A 23237-nucleotide genomic window follows, 5' to 3' on the forward strand; every position below is an offset into this window, starting at 1 on the left:
GCATAATGCATGATACAATTAAATAAAAGAAGTTGATATCTATGGACGGGTGCAGACATATAGTGTTATGAATATCCATGCACACAAGACACAACACAGCTGGAGATGCATGTATTCTATGAGGTGGAAATATGGTTATCATCATCATACTTCCTATTTCCCGGTAAAAGAAAGTTCATAAAAAATTTAAGGAGAAAAATAAAATAGAGGTCTTAGTGAATCAAAGAACCTTGCAAAAACCAGTGATGATAACTTTATCACCATCTTCTAGGAATTTACGGGTTGCCCCTTTCAATGACAGTGACTTTTGTCCATTCCATGACAAAACAAGCATCCCAAGGACTCTGGCTCCTGTTTGGACATACAACATTCAGAATGATCAACCTAAATCAAAATAATAGAAGTGCAGAGCCAAAGCCAGATTCATATGAAATTATCTCCACCACTTATATATATATATAAACTGAAACCATACAGGTCCACTAATGGTTCCGGTTCCCAGGAGATCGCCAGGTCTTAAGTTGCAACCATTAATAGTATGATGTGCTATTTGTTGAGTCAATGTCCAATATCTGTAACATGAGTTTACTAAAATTAATATTAATAACAGAACAACCCCATAAAGATACGACATGAGAAAGAAATGAGGGATTTTTATGCCTGCTGTTTTAGCCATCATGTAAATTTTAAACATGTACAAGTGGATTTTAAGACATTCCTAAAAGTATAGCGTGAAAAAGCTGCTTGGCATAACATATAAGACACTGTATGTCAAACTGAAGTACTACCTACAGAAAATCAATATGATTCCAATTTGACCTAACTAACCAAAAGTAGGCTTGAAGAAATCCAGATTGAGGCAATAGAGAAGTGAATTGGGTAAATAATCTATTGTATGTAATGTAATTAATGGGTGCTTACAAGTGATTGAAATTACTCTTGGTGACCACAGTTGAATCCTTTGCGCCAGCAGGTTTGATTTAAACCTAGCAAGAACATGAATTTTATCATGATCCGGATAATACAGTAGAAAAACTAGTTGCACAACTTTTTTTTGAGATTACAGCTAAATACCTCTAACTGAATGTCATAATTTTTAGAGACTTTTTCAGCCAGATAAGGCAATGGATGGGGATCCTGCAATATAAAACACACATCATATTGCTTGCAGCATAAAATAATTATCACAAAATTAGTATCTTAATTTGTGTTATCTTCTATAAAATTTGAAACAATTACGAACCTATTTGGGAGCAGCACAAGCAAAAGGTTCTAGAGCTTCAAGAGTCACAATCCAAGGAGATATAGTAGTACCTATAGTATTATGACTAAAAAAAGTTAGGCCAATCGTGCTATGATAACTACTTAAAAAATGTGTACCACTCCAGTCATTCATCAACACAAGCCCAAAAATATGATCTGCTGCCTCATTCACATTCACATTCACAGGCTTTCCAAGTTCATTTCCTAGACCAACTACAGAAGCCTACAAGCAATCATAAGAATTAGTACATAACAAAGAGAAAATGAATAGTTGAGTGTATCATTAGCAAAGGATACAATATAGTAATTTGTTTAATCAAAATTAGAGGAAGAGATATCCATGTAGAGCTGACATGGACAACTTTTCCTTATTGTAAAACTTTTACCATTTCCAGCTCGTAGTCTAACTTCAATGTTGGTCCAAAATATGGTGGAGAGTTGCCACTTGGATGACCTTGACCTCTGTATGATAAAACAAAAAGTACCATATGAAAAAATTCCTTATAAAGCATGATGACTAGTTCAATCTAAAAATTACACTAGGAAAGTGTTATAGTCCATCCAAATAATTGTTCGCCATTTTTTATCATTGTTGTAGTCCATCTGTGATCATTGTTCAATTTCTTATCTACTCTATATAAAAATGAATCAAACTTAAAACTTTGTCTCATACAGATTTTCCCAGCAGGTACACGTGCTGCTAAGCATAGAGATAGCACATATCCAGACATATTTTTCGTGTTACAAGTAAATATCATAGTTGTTAAGCCAATATATTTTATAGGTACTGCATGATGGAACATATCTAAATATATATATATACATATATATTACTAGGGAAAAGTTTAATTTCCTCTACTTTCTTTTTCTCTCTTGTTTGGTAGTTGGGGGAAAATATAATTCTAGGAAAACTAATATTTGATAGAAGGATTGAAAACTCATAATGAGAAGAGAGAAATGGAGTCCAAGAGATAGAAAAGAAGAAAGCATAGTGAAATGGGGAAGAAAATGAGAATATGGGATGAGGTGAGAGATAGAGAGAGAAATTGGATTAGAATTTAGAGTGAGAAAGAGAAATGCTAGAGCAAAGTAATAGTTCTTATTCCATGATCATTAATTCTTCATAAATTTTAGTTCAATTTTTGTCCATGTTTTCCATGTACCTCTTTTTTTCCAGTTACCAAACAAGAATAACAAAGTCTTAAATAAAGAAAGAGAAAACAGTAAACATAAGTCCTAACCTCGGTCGAATAATGTTCGTTCCAGAGATTACAACAGATGATGCTCGCCCATGGTATGCAATGGGAAGGTGAAACCTGGACACCAATGAAAAGATTTCTTCATGAACTTGAAAGAGTACAATTATATAAATATGTATATATACGTACACACACATGTACATATGCTGTATTGAGCCAAAAACCTTAAACTATACATAAACAACAATACCAGTTGAGTGGAATCGCGTTCAATTTCACTTTTAATGTCTTTTATAAGTTGCCTGGATGTGCACTATTGCATGATTTAAAACTACAAATAAAGTTCATTCATATATCATAGCTACAAATAAAAATATATCTGATTTATTAAAAATAATTAATTCAACATTAAAACTCTGAATATATATTGTTGATTCTATCACATTCCAGTTGAAATACATTACATTAAAGAAGGCTAATTTATTTCAGAAGAAAACAACAGAAACAAAAACTATCATAGTTAAAAACTCTTTGTATGTATCAACTACTAGGCCTAATATTAAAAGGATGATGCTTCTTATATATTTCTTCACTTTTAATTAATTTAAAGCACATTATCCCCCGCTTATTAATTATACAAATATACAATTATATGCTTAGATGCATAATTAATAGAATTTTTTATACATTAGTTGAATACAGAATCAAATGAACTTTCGATCCTATCCATATTTGTGCAGTTCCTTTGGTTCAAACCTCCAAACAAGTCCCAATCCTTGGGAAACCTGCTTTGCAGCACTACTGTCTATGTTTGGCTTGCTTCTATTTCTATACCTCATTGGAAATATACATGTTAATTTAATATATATAACTCATTGATTAATCCTTCAATTCTCAGTTAATTGTCATTATAACTAAGTCTCACATTATTACAAATCATCTCTATATTGGCACACACACATATATATACTAACAAAGAAAAAGTATATATATAATTATATGTGCAGATTAATGCTTGGGTTATTAAATTTGAACAATATATTGACAATATAATATTATATAATTGGGGCAAACAGTTATATATGCAACTAGCTACACAGAAAACATAGGACAAAAGACACAATAAGAAAGTGGAGATAAAAAGGCTAATGAAAGCAAAAGACAGATTCAAGCCCAAAATTCAAGCCTTATCATATTTAACCATTCACAACCCCTTAATGAAAGTTTCTAGTCCCTAAACACAATTTTCACTTTTAATGACTCTCTATAATGACTTACACCAATGGTGTAAGTCATTAAAAGTATTCAGGGATATTTAAAGTCTAATGGTGTAAGTCCTTAAAAGTTCTTGTTGATGACTACCAAGATAAGTCATTAAAAGTGGTGGGAGACGTTAATTGAAAAATATGAATATAAAATTATTTATTTATAAAATATCAGACTTGTAAGAGCATCTGACGTCTCCCCTGGGAAGACGTGCCAGACATCTAACGTCTCCCCTGGGGAGACGTTAGATGTCTGACACGTCTTCCCAGGGGAGATGTTAAATGTTTGGCCTAATATATATATTCAGCCTTTCTTTCTTCTTCCCCGAGCGCACGAACCAGAGGCGGAGAAGGGTGATTTTCTGGGCGATTTCAGGGCCATTTTTTGACGATTTTGGCTGATTTTAGGCTATAATGTCTCATTTGAGGTAAGTTTTTATTATTTATAAGTGTTGTATAATAGTTAGGATAATTTTCATGCTTATTGTCTCTAGTTATTAAGGAATTGATATTGAGATTTTAGGGTTTATGAGTTGCGGTTTTTGGTGATTTTTGGCTCAACAAAGTGGATTTAAAGCATATTTGAGGTAGGATTTCAAGATTAAACAATGTATTATAGTTAGAATGGTAGAAAAAATTATTTTTGTGCATTTTTTTATATGATTTGTGGGTTTTATTAGAAATATTAGTTTAAAGTATGAAAAATAATTTTTATGTATATTTGAGATACTATATTGTTTAATTTTAAGATGATACCACATTATTTACTATTTAAAATTTTTTATTACTATTTAATCCGAAAATTATACATTTTTAATTAATTTTTAATATTTGTTAAGTATATATATGTAAATATGTGTTTGCTAAAATGTATTTAATAATTGTCTAAAATAAGAAAAATAATTTAATTTTAATTTTACATAAAAAATAGTAATTCGAGTCTATAATGTTTATAATTTTTTTTAATTTATATTATTATTTAATTAGAAAATTATATATATTTGTAATCTTTATTAAAATTTAACTAGGTTATTTATATATAGTTATGTTATTTTATTGATTTAGTAATATTTTATTAATTAATTAATTAAAATTTTTAAGTTGTGGTTTTAACTGAGATTTTTGTTTCAAATTTTCGATTTCAAGCACACATTTGAGGTTTTTAAGTTTCTAAAATTTTAATAATAAATTATTGTTAATCTAATTATTTAATGAAGTTTGTTTATTAATATTTTATTTATTAATTAATTTAATTTTGTAGGTTGTGAATTTAATAACAAAGTGCGCTCTTTGCAAAGTGAAGTAAATTTGTTAGCAAGGACTATTAATTGCAAGTGGTACATACATTATCTTCTTTCTTGTTTTAGTATTATTAAACTTTTGTTAGAGGGGTTTAAATATCTTAAATATTCATCCATAGTGAAGTAGGTTCTGAGATTAAAATTGTCTGTTTCGGTGATAACAAAAGGTTGAGAACTGTGTGTTTTAGTGAAGTAGGTTCTAGAAAATTTGTTTGTGTGCTGCGGAGCTATAAGGAAGAAACTTATTGTGTGTTATTTAAATTTTTTGACTTGTTGTTCACAGATAGTTAGATCACTATTATAGGGGAAATGCTGCTCGATTTTGTCTAGAATTATGTATTTTATTATTCTATTATTATATTTGTATTGTGTTGTGCTTATTCGATTGGATTTGATTAGATTGACAGATGGTTAGGTTACTAATATAGGGGAAATGCTGCCCAATTTTTCGTATGCTTATTTAGTATTTTTTTTAGTTTAATTTTTCATAGACATAGGAGATGATATGGATAGAAAATGGATGTCAACGAATAGGTTATCCGTGGAATATAAAAACGGGGCCAACCTTTTTCTGACCAGTCTACCAAAACATCCCGCGATTCCAAATTAAATATAAATTGTGTAACCTAAAGTAACTAACTACAATTTCAATTATTTTGACAATCTATAGTTGAATTTTACTAATATTCTTTATATTAAATATTTTTAGTTAAATATTAGTGTCCACACCAACCAGACAAGTGACATTTGGATATTATGTGATGAGGATGTTGAAGAATTACATTGAACATCCACGACCTGGACATTACTTGAAGAAAGATGTATGTATATATAAATTTATACAAAGTTAACAATTTATTTATTATTAAAGTATATATAATTAAATAATATATTTTACTTTGTATTTTTTGTGGCTAAACACTACGCCATATACACCAGCACAGATTAATGAACTGTGATAACATTGGGCGAACCATATGCTACTGATAATTCAAAGTCATCGTCCCACATATTAGGTTTTTTTTTACATTTTATTTCTTACCATAGGTCTAGCTAGCTAGAGTAATATTTATTAATTTTGTATGTTTAACAACAAATATTACAATTTTGTATATTTAGCTAGCAAAAACATATTATATACACATTTCGGTTTTATTAATGAAAATTCACAATTTAAATTTGCATATAATTTAGATTTTTTAATTAATATATTTAATTCTATTTCAAAAAAAATATATATTTAATTCTATTAATTAATATACTGAAAATAATTATTTAATTATTTTTTAAAAAAAATTACAAAAACCAATGACGTCTCCCAGGGGGAGACGTTGAAAGTCTACAAAGTCTCCCCATGGGAGACGTTGTAGGGTGTACGTGTACAACCTATGACGTCTCCCAGGGGGAGACGTTGAAAGTCTACAAAGTCTCCCCATGGGAGACGTCATAGGGCCACTTTAGATGGCTCCTGCAACAACGTCTCCCCTAGGGGGAGACATTAAATGTCTACAATGTCTCCCCTATATAGCCATTAAATGTCTATTTTGTTTTAGTGCACAGATTAAAACTATATAAAACACCCCACAAATTCATAGCCATCGTAAGAAATTAAAACGAAAAATCGGAACTGTAAACTACGAAGGAAATCTATGAATTTGTACCTCTTACTATGGCTGGTTCTTGGTGGTTCCTTCTTCTCCTCAACTTAGTCCACAACGCTGTGAACACAACAAAACCATTTGACATGAATTTGGTACTCATAATCTAAGAGAAAAATCAACGCAAAATAGGTTCGGACTTACGTTTTTCTTCTGACTATTCTTGTACCGAACTTCCAATAACACTCCCTTCTTTCTCTTGCTTTCTTCTACAATCAAAACAGAGGTTCTAAGGACGTGTCCAAGGTCTGTAACCCAAGGAAAAACAAAATAAATGACTCACCTTACCTTCTTCTTCTTGGACCCGAAGTTGTCTTACACTACAAGAACACAATGTATGACGACTACAGGAACAAAGGAGTGATGGATGAAGACTACGTAACTGCCATGGATGATGGTGGAGAGGATAATTAGAGGTGTAGATCACTGATCGGAGAAGCCCGAGTACTGATCGGAGGAGGCGATGATGACCTAGGTCGTATGGTCTTTTGGCATGTTTTGCTACAGTATAAGAAAAAGGCCAAATAGTTAAAAGGCCAAATGTGATAGACTCTAAAGTGTTGTAGTGAATATTTAAAGAGCCCGCTTAAAATTTTGGCCCAATTTTTCAATAATAACAATTTTTAAACAATGTTATTTTTTAATGTATAATAGAAACTCTAAATTGTTGTAATTATAATACTTTATTTATAGAGTTATAATCATGTGTTGTAGAAAGGGTATTTTGTTGTAGTGTATAGTAGGTAAATAGTGTATGCAATTTAACTGTATCACAAATCATTACTCTATGTTTATAGTATGATAAATGAAAGTGTACTTTCAGTCCTTATTAGGGTTGTAGACTTAATTAGTGAATATAATAAAGTAAGATTTTTCTCTATTTTAAAATTCTCATTTTTGGGAATGATAGCTGGCCTGTCATATATGAGTGAAGCAGGATAATTATTTTTTTTTTAAAGAAAGGGTTTCATTAATTAAAAAGCAAATTCCAAATACTAGAAATGTATACCACTAGTAATTTCAATATGCAAATAAGATCTTACTCATTAGAGCAAATATCTTGACTTCTAACTTTGTCACTGTATTAGTATTGCTCACAGAATCAGTGACAATAACCAAATATGACAAAGTTAACAAAATACCACCAAACCACTACAAAAAGCATACTACAAACTACCAAACAGGTGGACTACAACCTCCTACACAAGGGATATTGATAAAACTAAACAAAAAATAAAATAAATGCGACACAAAACAAAAACTATAGAGGCAGTCTAGCCATAGCACCCAAACCGAAAGGCAACACCACAATGAATGAATCCATATCACTCCAAAACCAACCACAAACCTAATAAAGGCCCGAAAAAAAAATTCCAAAACCACTAGCAGAACCCCAAATCACCAATCCTCCACAAAATCCCTTCATCACCTTCGCTACACTAGAACCCATGGCAGAAACAACACTGACACAATCTAGGGAACCCACCCCATAGGCAACCTAGAAATCCACTCTTCTGACGCAAGATGAGTGTTTTTGAAGATGAGGAAGTGAAAAAAATCGGCATGCATCCCTCCTTCCTGCTCGAGAAGAAAATGCCCTACCCTTATAGCATTAGAAAATGCCCCTCTCGGCTAAGGTAATACCAGTCACACAACGAAAATCGATGATTGCCCCCTGATGGCCCCTAGCCAAGAGAGAAAGGAAATAGATCTGGGTGAAACCCTAGGCGGCTAGGGTTGCAGAGAAAAAGGTAGATTTTTAAAATATCTACAATTTTTAGATAGCTAGGGACAAAATAAAAATAATAACAATGAAATTTTACCTTGAAAAAAATAATTAATAATGATATTGTTAATTATGGGGTAAGATAGTAAAAATAATTCCAAGTTTACATTTAAAATTATATATAAAAAAATTGTTAGGCTTGGTGCCCTAAAACATTTGAAAATGTATTTTTATTGGTTTAAATAAAAGTATAATCTTATTATATTTGATTATCGTAATTATTGTTTGAATAATCTATACATAAATATCATAAAATTTCATATTCATTTATGAGATATGATCTTGCATGCGTACTAGAGAATTAAGATCATATATAATAAATAAAATAGTTTGCAACATATTAAAGTATGAAATCTTTAATTAATGGTTGCTAGTACGATTTACTAAGCATATAGATGTATGCAAGTAATCTAAATTCAGATTGCTGATGTGGATAGACATCTTAGTAATGTTATTTTATATAATTAAGAATATATATAACAAGACTGATGTGAATTAATTCTTTATAAACTTACCATTTTCCCTACATATTTAATTCACATCTTAAAAGAAGATCATTTGTAGATCAGTCTAAATCTTGAGTATTGATGAACTACATGTTTATTGGAACTTTTGATTCATTCCATTAATGTCTCTTAATATAATGAGGCTAGTAACTTTTGTTTTGGAGATTCAATAACTTCAATGGCTGGGAACATGAATTTACAATAATGAAATCCTAACGGATCGAATATTAGTTCCCTTAAGAGTTCATTCTGGGACTGAATAGTTATTGAGCTCAAGTCTATAATATGATTATAGATTAATTATTCACTGGTGAATAAATGGTACTTAAGGAACAAGAGGTAATTAGAAGTGTAAAATAGTAAACATTGACCAACTCTAATTAACGAACCAATAAACCGATGACAGATCTACATATATTGATTATATCAATGGACTACAAGAGATTGCTCTGTAAATATAATTGTATAATTACTAAGAGCGCAATTCCATATTTATAGTGGAGTAATAATTGAATTAATAAATTAGATTTTCTAATTAAAGAGTTTAATTAATACTCTGGTTTATTGAACATTAGTATTATAGGTCCATAGTACTTGAGTCGCTTCTATACTACACTATCAAGGGTAAAGATGTCATAGGTAGGATTAATGGAGAAGATGACTAAATTAGAAAGGAACTAATTTTCAAGTGCATAGTGATAATTATATGTAATTAATTAATTAATTATTTGACTAATTAGTTTTATTTGAAAAACTTTATATTAGTTGAAATAAATATTAATTAGTTTTTGGATTAATATTATAGAGAGTTTATATTATCTTAGTATAAGATAATTATTCCTTGAGCATGACTATATGAATAACTATAAAACTTGGATCAAAGTAGTTTTGGAGCAACTCACTGCTAATTAAATTCCATCATCATCATCATCATCATCATCATCATCATCATCATCATCATTAAATGATAAGCGACAAACCAAAGAAATCACAGTTCCTGAAAAGGAAACAAATCAAATATGGCACTGTGGTCTTCTTAGTTCTTTACGTTGATGTATTCTACTTATTGGAAATGACATAGAAACATTAACAAAAGTAAAAAAAATGGCTAGCTGAGCAGTTCCAAATAAAATATTTGGGAGATGCAAGCTATGTTCTGCACATCAGGATCCTTCGGGATCGACAGAACAAAGTTTTGGGACTATCTCAAACAACTTATATTAATGAGATACTGAAACATTTTGGTATGCAAAATTCCAAGAAGGGTGACATGTCGACCCGTCATGGAATTATCTTTTCTAAAGAATAGTGTCCTAAGACACCTCAAGAAGAAAATGATATGAGACAGTATCCCTACGCCTCTACAGTAGGCAGTCTTATGTACGTCATACTGTGTAGAAGACCTGACATTTGTTGTGTAGTAGGGATAGTCAGTCGTTATCAATCCAATCCAGGATTGAGCCATTGGGTTGCATTAAAGAATATTCTCAAGTATCTTAGGAAAACTAGAGAATATATGCTTGTATATTCAGGTGATGACCTGGACCCCACTGGTTACACTGCTCTAATTTTCAATCAGACAGAGATAGTCAAAAATCGACTTCTGGATCAGTGTTCACACTTGGTGGAGGAGTTGTAATCTGGCGTAGTATCAAACAAACATGTATTCCATATTCTACCATGGGAGTCGAATACATAGAGGCTTGTGATGCAGCTAAAGAGGACGTGTGGCTCAAAAAGTTTTTTTTGATCTAGAAGTTATTCCAGACATGGATAAACCACTGGTCTTGTACTGTGACAACAGTGGGGCAGTAGCTAACTCAAAGTAATCGAGGAGTCATAAGGGGAGAAATCATAGCGAAAAGAAGTACCACTTGATCAAGGATATAGTTCACAGAGGAGATGTACAATTATGAAGATAACTTCATAACATAGCCTTGTAGATCCTTTTACTAAGACTTTGGTTACTATGTATTTTAAGGATCATGTAAGAAATATGGTTTTGAGAGAGATAGGGAAAGTGGGAGATTGTTAGGAATTGTGCCCTTGAAAGCATATGTCTTAGACAATGTTTTATTAAAAAAATAATTAAGATGAATTTTTGCATATATTAATTTTTTATTGTAATTATTTGAATAATATTATATGAATATAAAAAAATTCTCAAATTTGTTATTGTGACTATAATATTTTATTGGTACGAGAGCATTATGATTGTAGGAAACAAATTTAAATAGTTCACAGTAAAAATAGTTATATGGAATCTTTGGATTAAATATTGTAAGTACGGTTCACTAATATTATGAATACATGTAATCTAGATATGGATTACAGATGTAGTAGGACATCTTAGTAGAGGTACTTTGTATAATGTGGTTATACATGAATTTGACTAGATGTGTTATTAATATTTAACTAAATATCGTTTGTTTTATAAGTAATAATTAAACATACCAATAAGATGATCATATACGAATTGATCTTAATTCTAAAGTTATTATGAACTCCTATTTATGTCATTTGAGTTCTTTGATTCACTCGTTATGGTTTGTCAAAATGATGAAGCTGAAATTTTTTGTTTTGAGAACTCATTGATGTAAATGGCTGGGAACATAATATGCAGATATAGAATCTATAGCTTTCCGAGAGGAATTGTGTTACACCCAGATTTCGAACATGAGAAGTTATGATCCTAAAATCTAGGCTCGTTAGGTGTAAGCTCGAAATATACACGGTCGTCATATGATCCTTTAGTCAAACCGCTTTGTTGTAAATAATGACCTTGAAAAGCTCGAGGGTGTGTAGCCTCGAATATGCTCCGAGCTCGCGATAACCATGGTTTGACACATATTTTCCTGATGCATGTCTTACCTTTGGTCGAGATGATTCGAGCTCGGAATGTGTGAGTTCGAATGTGGCGACATCGTCAATGGTTACTTGTTCTAAGAATGGATGAAGTTAAGCGACGAGCTCGTGATCGACCGATAGTCTTAGAGATGTAATGAACCCCGTATCTAAATTAATCAGTTACATGTGAACATATTTATTGTTGTACAATCTCAATGTTTAAGGGATATTATCTGATTTGTTATTCGATCCCACACTTTATAGGACATTTCTGCGTATGTAGGAAATAATGTATTAAATAGCATTATATTATTTGAAATATGTGGGAATGAATAATATAACCTTCTCTATAAATAGAGACGGAAACTCCATTTGTAAAGGACCGAAATTCTGAGATCTGGAGGATAAACTCTGGGCAACTATTCTCTGAAAAGTTTCCAGAAAACTCCCAAGTGCTAATAACACAGACTCGTGGACTAGGCATATTTAACTGCTGAACCACGTAAAAAGATCCCGTATTCATCTTCCTTCATTTCCTCTGATAATTTTTTTTTTAATTGCTCTCCTTTTCAAGTTGACGAAAAACTGCGTCAACAGTTTGGTGCTTTCATTGAGAGCCATTAAACAGTGCGTGAATCTATTTAGTCAGAAAGCCTCTCGAATTAGCAATGGCTGCAAATGATCCCAATATTCCTGAGGAAATCCTAGATGAAGATGAGCACCCCCGGCGCCCTGGAAAGCAGCCTATGGTGAATTCTGATCCCGAAGAGAGGAGTGGTGCTTCCGACTCTCAGGGACCACCTGCTCCCAGGGCCGATGAGGATATGTACTACAATCCTGAGAGATATGTCCCAATCGTGGAACTCAAAAATTTCCATCTGCATAAGCTGTTGGCGGAAGCTAAAAAGGCAACGAAGAGCTAGCCAGACTAGCTGCGGAAGCGCAGGCAGCTCAGGCCCCACCTCCGCAAGATGCCCAGGTTCCGCCTCCACGGGACGTTCACATCCCACCTCGTAGGCCTCGGGGACGGCCGCGTAAAAACGCACCCACCCGAAGAGCGGAGCAACCTCCACCGCCTACAGAGTTGTAACGCCTTGGATAGCCAAGATCGTTACACTGTGTGTTTATAAAGTGCTAGACTTGCTAATCAAGTCATTTAATTTAAAACGTGCTACTGACACTATAAAGGAATAGGGTTAAAACATTTTGGTCTCAAAAGCCACACTTTTCATAAAGAAACATTATCTATTTACACGGGATCCCAAAAATATTAAGTTTGAAGACCGTATACAAAAGTCATAAGGTTTAGATACAATAACAAGCCATATTAAGGCAAAACAGATAGTTAGGCAATCCCTGTCCTGATCCACTTCTCGACCATGGCGATCGAACAGCTGGTTATGTACATTCAACCCCGTAGCTCTCCATCTTAGGATTGGTCCAACTTGCCCTTGCCTTTACCTGCACCACGTAGCACCCGTGAGCCAAGGCCCAGCAAGAAAACACAACAACAGAGCATAAGCAACCAACAGACAAATCAATATCTCATATTGCATCACATATTCTCAACCATATAATCATCCAGTATAATCAGGTATTCAACATACTAACATATTAACTCATATCACATAACATTTCACAAATGATAACTAGGGCTAGCGCCCTCAGGCCGCTCCCTCCGTTATCCCACTGACTCCGCCCCGCTTAAACCGAGCTCAGTGAATATTAAGCTGTCCTCGGCTACCAGTGGCCAAGCCGCGCCCTGTGCGCAAATATTGTGTTCGGCACTCTTAGGCCGCTATCACATGTCCCATGGCATGATACCATCATTGACACAATACAAGTATCGGGAGCACTTAGTCCCATCACAATCATATAACCGGGTGCAGTTTTCTTACCTTTCGATTTGCTAGCTTTGATCACTTGACTCCTTGAGCACGATCCCTTTCGAGCCCTAGCGCTCACCTATACACAACCATAGGCCAAAGTCATCATCAAACCTCAAGTCCAAAACCTAGCCTCGGGGCTAATCCCGAGCCCCCGGGAAGTCCTAGTTACACCAAACAAGGTGGTGGAACCAAACCCCAAACCCTTGGTCAAAAACCCTTGCAGAAAACCCTAAAATCCCTTTTAGAAGACAGGGTAGTGCTACAGCGCTCATGGGAGGGCGCTACAGTGCTACAAACAGAAGCAAAATCCCCCAGGAAGCTTGGCCTAGCGCTACAGCGCCCAAAGGCTAGCGCTGTAGCGCTAGTCACAGACAGACAAACACCAGTTTTCCGTTCCTACGATTTCCTCGAACCAAACTCAACCAAAACCTCTCCAAACCTTTACCAAACACAAAAACAACCTTATGAACATGCTCCACTCATCCCAAGCACCCCAAATACCTAGAACTCAAGGACATGCATCCCTAATCTCAAAATTCACCATAGCCACTTCTAGACATTAAAACTCAGCAGAAACCAGTTAAACATCAAAGTTAAAAGCTTAGAATTTATACCTTTGATGGAATTTCGACCTCAAGTTTCCTCTAGACCTTCTTGGCTTGCTCTTCCTCAACCCTTGGCTCCAACTTTCCTAAAATTCCCCATCAACACAGCTTAGATATCTTAGCTAAGAACCAAAACCAGAACAAAAGAAACTTACAGAATTTTACCTCAAGTGTTGGTGAGTTCCTGCTAAACCTCTGCCAATTCCTCAAACCTAGCTTAGGATCCTTGATGCTCAGCCTAACCCAGCTCTCCTCTGAGCTTTGCTCCAAAAATCCTCAAGAAACTGATGAAGGAAGCATAAATCGACCTTAGAAAACTCTCTCTATTTTCTCCCTTTCTTTTTCTTCCTTTTCCTTCCTTTCTTTTCAGACTTATATAACTTTCTACAATCTCCACTAACATAAAGCCTTAGTAACACTTAACTCCTGTAAGCCAAATGACTATTATGCCCTCCCTATTAAGTCTAAACCCTTTAATCCTCTTAGGGCATTTTAGTCATTTTACCCAATTCCCGCTAACTTCTCAAGTGTCTCTAATATTTCCCGCTTAATTCCCGATACCTAATTAATCACCAATAATATTCCTCAATGTCAAAATAGACTCCAGTATACTCACTAAATTCCCATTTATACCCCTAGGCTCACCTCGAGCCGGGTATAAATCCCCACCTTGAATTTTTCGCTACTTTGCTCACTAGGATCATCTCGAGTCACAGATCACAGATATATCCACATTATAATGTTGTCTCGAAAATTATCACATGTATCAAAGCAGTTATGCCCATAATGGCCAAAATTACGATTACGCCCTTCTAACCTAACTAGGGTCTACATGCATACTAATACACATAGTCATGCATCTCAGATATTCAAATAGTCATATAACATGCTTTAAATCATAATCATGCATCTTAATCATTAAAGTCACACATAATTCCCATTATGCCCTCTAGGCACACCAACCAAGACCCTGGAGAGGTAACCGGGTTGAAGGTGCTGCCAACCCAACTGCAAAGGCACCAACATGAATATGGAATAACCGGGCCCCCTCAGAGGCTTGGACCCAAAATCCTGGTGCCACACAGAATGTGCTAGAGCCTGATCGAGCGAATTCAGGGCCTTCTAGGCCCCATAATGATCGACAACCACCTTCTCCAATATGGCATCCTCCATCGCCAATAAGGCACCCCTCGCCAGTTCGAAGGGATGCGCAACTTGCACATCATAATAGGAAAAGGCAAGCTGGCGAAGACATGGGAATGGAGAGAGCGTAGGGGTCCCCATCCTATGAGGAGCCAATTGTCTCGATCTCAAACTATTGAGATAAGGAGACCAGCAGGAAACCCATCTCGTAATAATCATGCAACGAGCCATGTCAGCGAAAGCTCGGGTGACACTAGATCCGTGAGTATATATAACATGGAGCCTAGGAACGTTGGAAATCGAGGAGATCACCCAAATTTATGGGAGCATTTAAAAACCATAATCGGGGACGTGACAATCCCCCGAATCCAGACCTGAGAGTTCATCTCAACGGGCGCAAGCATCCCACGCCAAGGCGGGGAACTGGAGTTGTAATCAACGATAACCAGTTCCCTCTGATTCAGGCCAGACCTCCCATAGATCCATTCCAAGAAAGGATTGAGTAGTTGGAAAGAGCATTCAGGCTCTTATAGAACAAACGTAGCCGGGAACGGGACAAAGAGTTCGATGAGGAACTCGAGCCCTTTGCCCCGCATATCTCCAATACTCTGTTCCCTCAAGGATTTAGAATTCCCCATGTCCCGCCATTCAGTGGAAATTCAGATCCATACAGTCACTTAAGCACATTCAACATGATCATGCAAGCCAGTAATGTGGGCTACGAGCTCAAGTGTATGCTGTTCCCAGCCTCTCTCACGGGACCAGCAAAAAACTGGTTTGGAAAATACAAAAGACATTTGATTGCTTCTTGGGGTCAACTATTGAGAGATTTCAAGAAACAATTCAAAGCCATGGTCGGCATTAGGCCTGAGGCTTCTGCCTTAACTAATATCCGACTGCAGCCAAATGAGTCACTGAAAGGTTATCTCACGAGGTTTAACTTGGAAGTCGCTCGAGCTCGTGATGTCGATGATAGTGGTCATTTAATGGCTGTTCGAGCTGGAGTAATGCCTGGAAGTCCTCTCTGGGAAGATTTGCAAAGGAAGCCCGTAAGGTCCTTAACCGAGTTCAATCGACGAGCTCAAAGATTTGTTAATGTAGAAGAGGCGAGGTCAATGTTGAATATGACCTATCAGCCCGTAACTATAGAAAACACAAACTCTGCCTCGACCTCGATGGATCCTACAACTTCAAAACCCCCTGAGGAAAACCCTTCTAAGAAAAAGAAGAATGAAGGGAATAACCCCGAGGCAGATGGGGGAAAGAAGAAGGGGAAAGATACTTCTCTGTATACAAAGTGTATACCGAGCTCAATGAGTCTCGAGAGAATATCTACCTGGCTAATGAAAAACAGGTCCCTTTCTGACGACCTGATCCCATGAGGAACCAAAAGGCGAAAAGAGACTCCAACAAGTACTGCAGATTCCACTGAGACATCAGACATACAACTGATGTGTGTCAGCAGTTGAAAGATGAGATCGAAGGACTAATCTCAAGGGGATATTTCAGGCAATATGTAAGAAACCGAAACCCCAACCAGGCTTCCGCCAGCCAAAGGGCAGTAGCTGCACCACCTGCCCAAAACAATCACTCTCGACCTCGGGAGGATGAGCGACCCCCTCCGATTGATGGAGAGGATGTGATAACCATCTCGGGGGGACCTCACATCACAGGCTCGAGCAAGAATGCCCTGAAAAGATATGTCAATGAGTTAAAAACTGGTGATGGGTCTCCCTACAAACCCGAACCTAGAGCTCCAAAACAACAAAGGGTTGAAACACAACCCATAACCTTTATTGAAGAGGATGTGTCTCATGTCCAATTCCCCCATAATGACCCCCTGGTCATCACCCTTAAGCTCGCGAATAAGAGGGTACACCGAGTCTTGATTGATAACGGGAGCTCGGTAAATATCCTCTACAAAGCCACTTTAGAAAAGATGGGACTCGCGCTTCGCAACCTAAAAGCCTGTTCAACTACGTTGTATGACTTTTCAGGAGAAGGAATTGCCTGTATGGGATCCATTGAACTCCCTGTAACCTTGGGAGACTACCAAGTCTTGGTAACCAAGATGATGGAATTCGTCATGGTGGATCTCCCATCGGCCTATAACGTACTGCTCGGGAGACTCGCCCTAGTAGGGTTGGGGGCAGTTTCGTCCGTTAGGCATCTGGCCATCAAGTTCACGACTTCTAGTGGCATCAAGACTCTGAAAGGGGACCAGCTCGTAGGGAGGGAATGCTATAGCATTTCTATTAGTGGGAAAAAGCAAACAAGTGGACAAACACTTGTTGTGATTTAGAATAAGGATGGGATAATCTTTGAAATAGACGAAGAGATCGATCCAAGAATAGAAGAAATGACTAACCTTGAGCCGCTAGAGGAGCTCGAAGAAGTCAAGCTCGAAGAAGATGATCCCCCAAAAACATGTGAAGGTAGGGAAAAACCTTTCAGAAAAAATAAAGTAGCAATTAATTTGCTTCTTGAGGGAGAACCAGGATGTTTTCGCATGATCACATTCGGACATGATAGGGATAAGTCTGAATGTGATAATCCATGCACTTAACATTGACAAGAGCTTCAATCCGAAGCAGCAAAAATGAAGATTCCTAGACGATGATAGGAAGAAAGCCTTGAAGGAAGAAGTCGACAGGTTAAAGGCGAACCGATTTATACGAGACGCCTTCTACCCTGATTGGGTTGCCAACCCGGTTTTGGTTTTGAAACCTAACGGAACATGGCGAACTTGCATCGACTACTCCGATCTCAACAAAGCATGCCCTAAGGAATGCTTTCCCCTACCTCGGATCGATCAGCTCGTAGATGCCACAGCTGGGCACGGTCTTATGTCATTCATGGATGCTTATTCTAGGTATAACCAGATCACCATGCATGCGCCGAACCAAGAGCATACAAGTTTTGTAACAGATAAATGGTTGTACTGTTAGAATGTCATGCCTTTCGGGCTAAAAAATGCTGGAGCGACGTACCAAAGGCTTGTAAACAGGATGTTTGAAATAGAAGTGTATGTTGATGATATGTTCGTCAAATCTAAACATAACAATAACCATGTGGACGACCTCGAAGAATGCTTTGTTGTGCTGCGGAAGTATAACATGAAGCTCAATCCCCAAAAATGTTCTTTCAGAGTATCATCGGGGAAGTTCTTGGGCTTCATAGTAAACGCGCGAGGAATAGAGGTTAATCTTGACAAGATCCAGGCTCTAATCGACATGCCCTCACCTCGAAAGCATAAAGATGTCCAAAGCTTAACTGCACGGATGACGGCATTAAGTAGATTTATCTCTAAATTTACAGACCACTGTCTTCCTTTCTTCAATCTTTTGAGAGGAGGTAAGAAATTCGAGTGGACGGAAGAATGCGAGCATGCATTCCAAGATCTAAAGAAACACCTCGCGGAACCTCCCATCTTGTCGAAACCTATCACAGGAGAAGTCTTATACCTGTATCTTGCTACAACCGAGCACGCCATCAGCGTCGTGCTCATCCGAGAAGATCAGAAGGTGCAAAAACCAGTGTACTATGTGAGCAAAAGGTTACTAGAGGCAGAATCGAGATACATGTTAATGGAAAAAGTGGCTCTTAGCCTAATCCACTCATCTCGAAAGCTCCGACCTTACTTCCAAGCACACCCCATCCACGTGCTGACTGACCAACCACTGTGGCAAGTCTTATCCAAACCAAAGGCTTCAGGAAGATTGTTAAAATGGGTTGTTGAGCTCGGGCAGTTCGAGATCATGTATCATCCAAGAATGACCATAAAAGGGCAGGCCCTGGCAGAATTCATTGTGGAATGTATGGGAGTGTATGATGACAAAGTTGTAACCCTAGCCCACGAGCTGTGGAAACTTTACGTCGATGGATCTTCCAACGAAAATGGATCGGAGGCAGGGATTATATTAATCACTCCAACTGGAAGTCTATTTCACTCTGCCTTGAGATTCAGCTTCAAAGCATCTAACAATGAGGCTGAGTACGAAGCTCTATTGGCAAGACTTCGAATAGCCAAAGAGCTCAAGGCCAAGGAAATACATTGCTACAGTGATTCACAGTTGGTGGTTAACAAAATCCTAGGGGAATATCAGGCTCGTGGCACAAGGATGGCCTCTTATCTAGAGAAATCGAAAGCAACGCTCGAACATTTCAAGTTCTATACGATAAAGCAGGTTCCCCGAGAGCAAAACTCAAATGGAGACGCCTTAGCCAGGCTCGCTACGTCTAATGAGGTCGATGCGCTAAACATAGTGCCTATTGAGCACTTGTCGATTCCCAGTATTAGCGAGCCTGAACAAGAAGATGTATGCATGATAGGCTCCGAACCAACCTGGATTACCCTAATAGTCGTTTACCTCGAAACTGACATTCTCACAGGAGAACGGAACAAGGCTCGAAAACTGATGTATCAGATTCCCAGATACATTATTGTGGAAGGAAGGTTGTATCGGAGAGAATATTCTATGCCATTACTCCGATGTGTGACTCCACCCGAGGCCAAGAAAATCCTAGAAGAAATTCATGAAGGATTTTGTGGAGACCACACTGAAGGGCATATCCTATCAAAGAAAATTATAAGACAATGATACTTCTGGCCCACTATCAAAGTAGACGCATTCGAGTATGTCAAGAAATGTGATAAATGCCAGCGATTTGCTACAATCCCGCGAGCTCCTCCATCCGACCTAACCATGATGACTTCCCCATGGCCATTTGCGGTGTGGGGAATCGACCTGATAGGCTTGTTGCCAATCGGCAAAGGTGGAGTTAAGTATGCGGTGGTCGCGATCGATTATTTTATAAAATGGACCGAGGCCAAACCTCTGGCAACGATTACCTCGAAAAAATTCTTGGACTTTGTGGTAAAAAAAACATCATCTTCCGATAAGGAATGCCAATAAAAATAGTATCAGATAATGGTACTCAATTCGACAGTGAATTATTCACCCACTTTTGTGAAAAAATGGGATAATAAAAAGCTTCTCCTTCGTTGCCCATCCCCAAGAAAATGGCCAAGTCGAAGCAGTAAATAAGACTCTCAAGAGTTCTATGAAAAAGAAGTTCGAAGAAGCTAAAGGAAAATGGCCCGAGGAGTTGCCCCAAGTTTTCTGGGCATATCGAAGTACGACTCGCACTTCAACAGGACATACCACTTTTTCCCTGGCATATGGATGCGAGGCCATGTTACCAATCGAGTTCAAAATACCCACTATTCGTAGCCATGCTTATGATCAAGCCTCGAACCAATCCCAACTCGAAGTAAGTTTGGACCTTATTGAAGAAAGGCAAGATGAAGCTCATTTGAAAAATGCAGCATATCAACAGCGAGCTACCCGATATTTTAATAAAAAGGTTCGGGATAGAAAGTTCATATTGGGAGACTTGGTGTTAAGGCATGTGTTCCTAGCTACAAGGGACCCGGCCGCTGGTGTACTTGGGCCTAATTGGGAAGGACCTTACCAAATCGAGTCAGTTATTCGACCTAGCGTCTATAAGTTGGTGAGATTAAACGGGGAATTGGTACCACGAGCTTGGAATGGCGAGCTAAGATAATTTGGATATTACCAGATTATCAAAAAGTGTATGGATATAACCAGTTGGGCGAGCTAAGATTATTTGGACATAACCAGATTATTATTAATTATAAGTGTATGGATTACAAACCAGACGCGAGCTAAATAAGTTTGGAACAAACCAGCTAAAACTAATCGACAGAAAGATGGAATAAAAAAAAAAAAAAAAAACTCACTTCGAATTAAGTCGAAATCAAGGCTGGAATATCTTGCAAAAAGACAATTTCGACCTCACAACCTTGGGGAGCTACTCGAGGACGAGGAAAAGTGACTAGAAAAGCATGATATAACTAAAATACCTATCTTACACGCCATATAAGTACTTTCGAGTGCATGGTAAAAGTAAGTTTCGACCTTGACAAATAATGAGACATGGATACATCGACTAAACTGTGCATGAATGAATTGAAACTCAAGCATAAATCCATCAGATGTTTGTACGAATAAACAAACATAAAAACAAACCTTTAATATAAATTGCTTAAAATATTTTGATCTGAGAGATGTAAAGCAAAAATATTAAAGTAAAGTCGAACATGGTATTAAAGATATCAAATGTAAATAGCTCTTTTACAAGCTGTAAATTGTTTTTGCCCCAAGGGCAGGAAAAACAAAGGCTATAAACTATTACAAAATTTTCAAAGGGACGCAACCCATGATCGAGATCTAGGAAGCAGGAGTATCCTCCTTAGCCTTCTCAGCATCCTCCCGAGCAGCTTACTCCACCTCTAGCCGATCTTGCCATTTGGCCAGAAGCTCGTCCTCAAAGGTACCCAAGAAGCTCGTGTCGAGGTTGTCGTTGTTGGCCCAAATCCTATACATGGCCATGTCAACTGCCCGATCCTTCCTCTGCTTGAACTCTTCGAGAAGACGAACCTTTTCACCCTCTATTCTCTTGAAGGTGGCCTTTTTCTCCTCCTCGAGCTTGGCGTTCAGCTTCTTGGGCTCATCGACCCTGGAGTTTTTCTCTTTAAGCTCAGCCTCCAGCTCTGACTTTGCAGTCTTGAACTCATCAGCGAGCTTGAGCTGGAGATCCTTCAACTCCTGAGCATATGATATGCTCGCGTGAACCTCGTTGTTCATCTTGTAATTTAGCTGAGCAACTGCAGCAAGAGCCTAACACAAACAAATCAAGTTAGGACATGTTCCGAATAAAATCACAATAAATAACGAAGTAAGAGAAATTATAGAGGAAATGAGCTTGGTACTCTTGTCATAAAGGACATTAGAGTCTCGAGCATTGACCAGGAACTACCATTGAGGAGCCCCAAGACTGCTAAAGGTTTGGCTTACTTGAGACAAGACGTCCGAGCCGAGGGTGGCCCTGTGAGTCCTGGCAGCGTTGTCGATGACATACTCATCAGAATGAGTGGAAATTAACAATAAGCGCTCTCGAGTGGGAGTTGATTTCTTTGGAGCTGGGCCAAGGGTTGGAAGGATCCGGACAGCAGGAGCTGGAGAAGGAGCATCTACCACAGGAATGTCGACCTGGGGAGTGGAGGTCGCAGTAAGCGGAGCTGGAGGAGGAGTCACCTTGGTCCTTTTAGGGACTTTAGCAGGTCGACCAGTCTTTTGCGAGGCTCTCGGGCGCTTGCTTTGCTTGGCCCTCGAGCCACTGTTGAGCAAATTCTTGAGGTCAGAATCCATAGTGCCTGCATAATCAAATCACATTAGAAAACGAGCTTAAAAAATGCTAAAGAAGGCGTAAGGCATACAGTTAAAGGAAACAAAGACAAGTGACAAGAAAACTAATTGGAACTCTCCCCCGAGCTCGTGCTCGGCGACCAGGTAATTCCCCCATCTTCAGAGGTGGCTGGGGGAGTCCCTTCCCTATACATGGAAGTCAACCTCGAAAGGTCCCTATAGTCATTTGTTCCGTATTGGATGACTATCCCATCCCAGACTTCATTCAGACTATACATTGTTTGGTATTTCCCCAACCAGCTATCGAACCTATGGACCCTATCATCTACCCAAGACCATACATAAAAGTTATCCCTATCATTCAGGAGTAAGATCAGGGTGTCGAGTCTATACTTAAGAAGGGAAGGAGACCACAAGGCCAAGCTAAGAATGACCTTACCTCTGTCACTCGAGCTCGAGGCCTCGTCATTGGCATCATTCCCCGAACACGGACTCCTGCGACGGTGAGCTAGGGATCGTGCTTTCAAGCTTCGCCTCAGAGGG

At 37.5% G+C, this 23237-nt stretch overlaps 1 long non-coding RNA gene and 1 pseudogene across 1 annotated transcript; both read right to left on the reverse strand.

The window, feature by feature from the left end:
* Nucleotides 1-220: 220 nt before the first annotated feature.
* On the reverse strand, nucleotides 221-1618 carry LOC133792070 (fumarylacetoacetase-like; annotated as a pseudogene).
* A 30-nt stretch (nucleotides 1619-1648) lies between these two features.
* On the reverse strand, nucleotides 1649-2733 carry LOC133789830 (uncharacterized). Its single transcript, XR_009873729.1, has 3 exons — nucleotides 2713-2733; nucleotides 2505-2579; nucleotides 1649-1725 (listed from the first exon to the last, which is right to left on the reverse strand). It is a non-coding gene; the product is annotated as an uncharacterized LOC133789830 (long non-coding RNA).
* Nucleotides 2734-23237: the final 20504 nt, after the last annotated feature.

The sequence above is a fragment of the Humulus lupulus genome, chromosome 7, assembly GCF_963169125.1.
Source record: "Humulus lupulus chromosome 7, drHumLupu1.1, whole genome shotgun sequence".
Classification (NCBI taxonomy): Eukaryota; Viridiplantae; Streptophyta; class Magnoliopsida; order Rosales; family Cannabaceae; genus Humulus; species Humulus lupulus.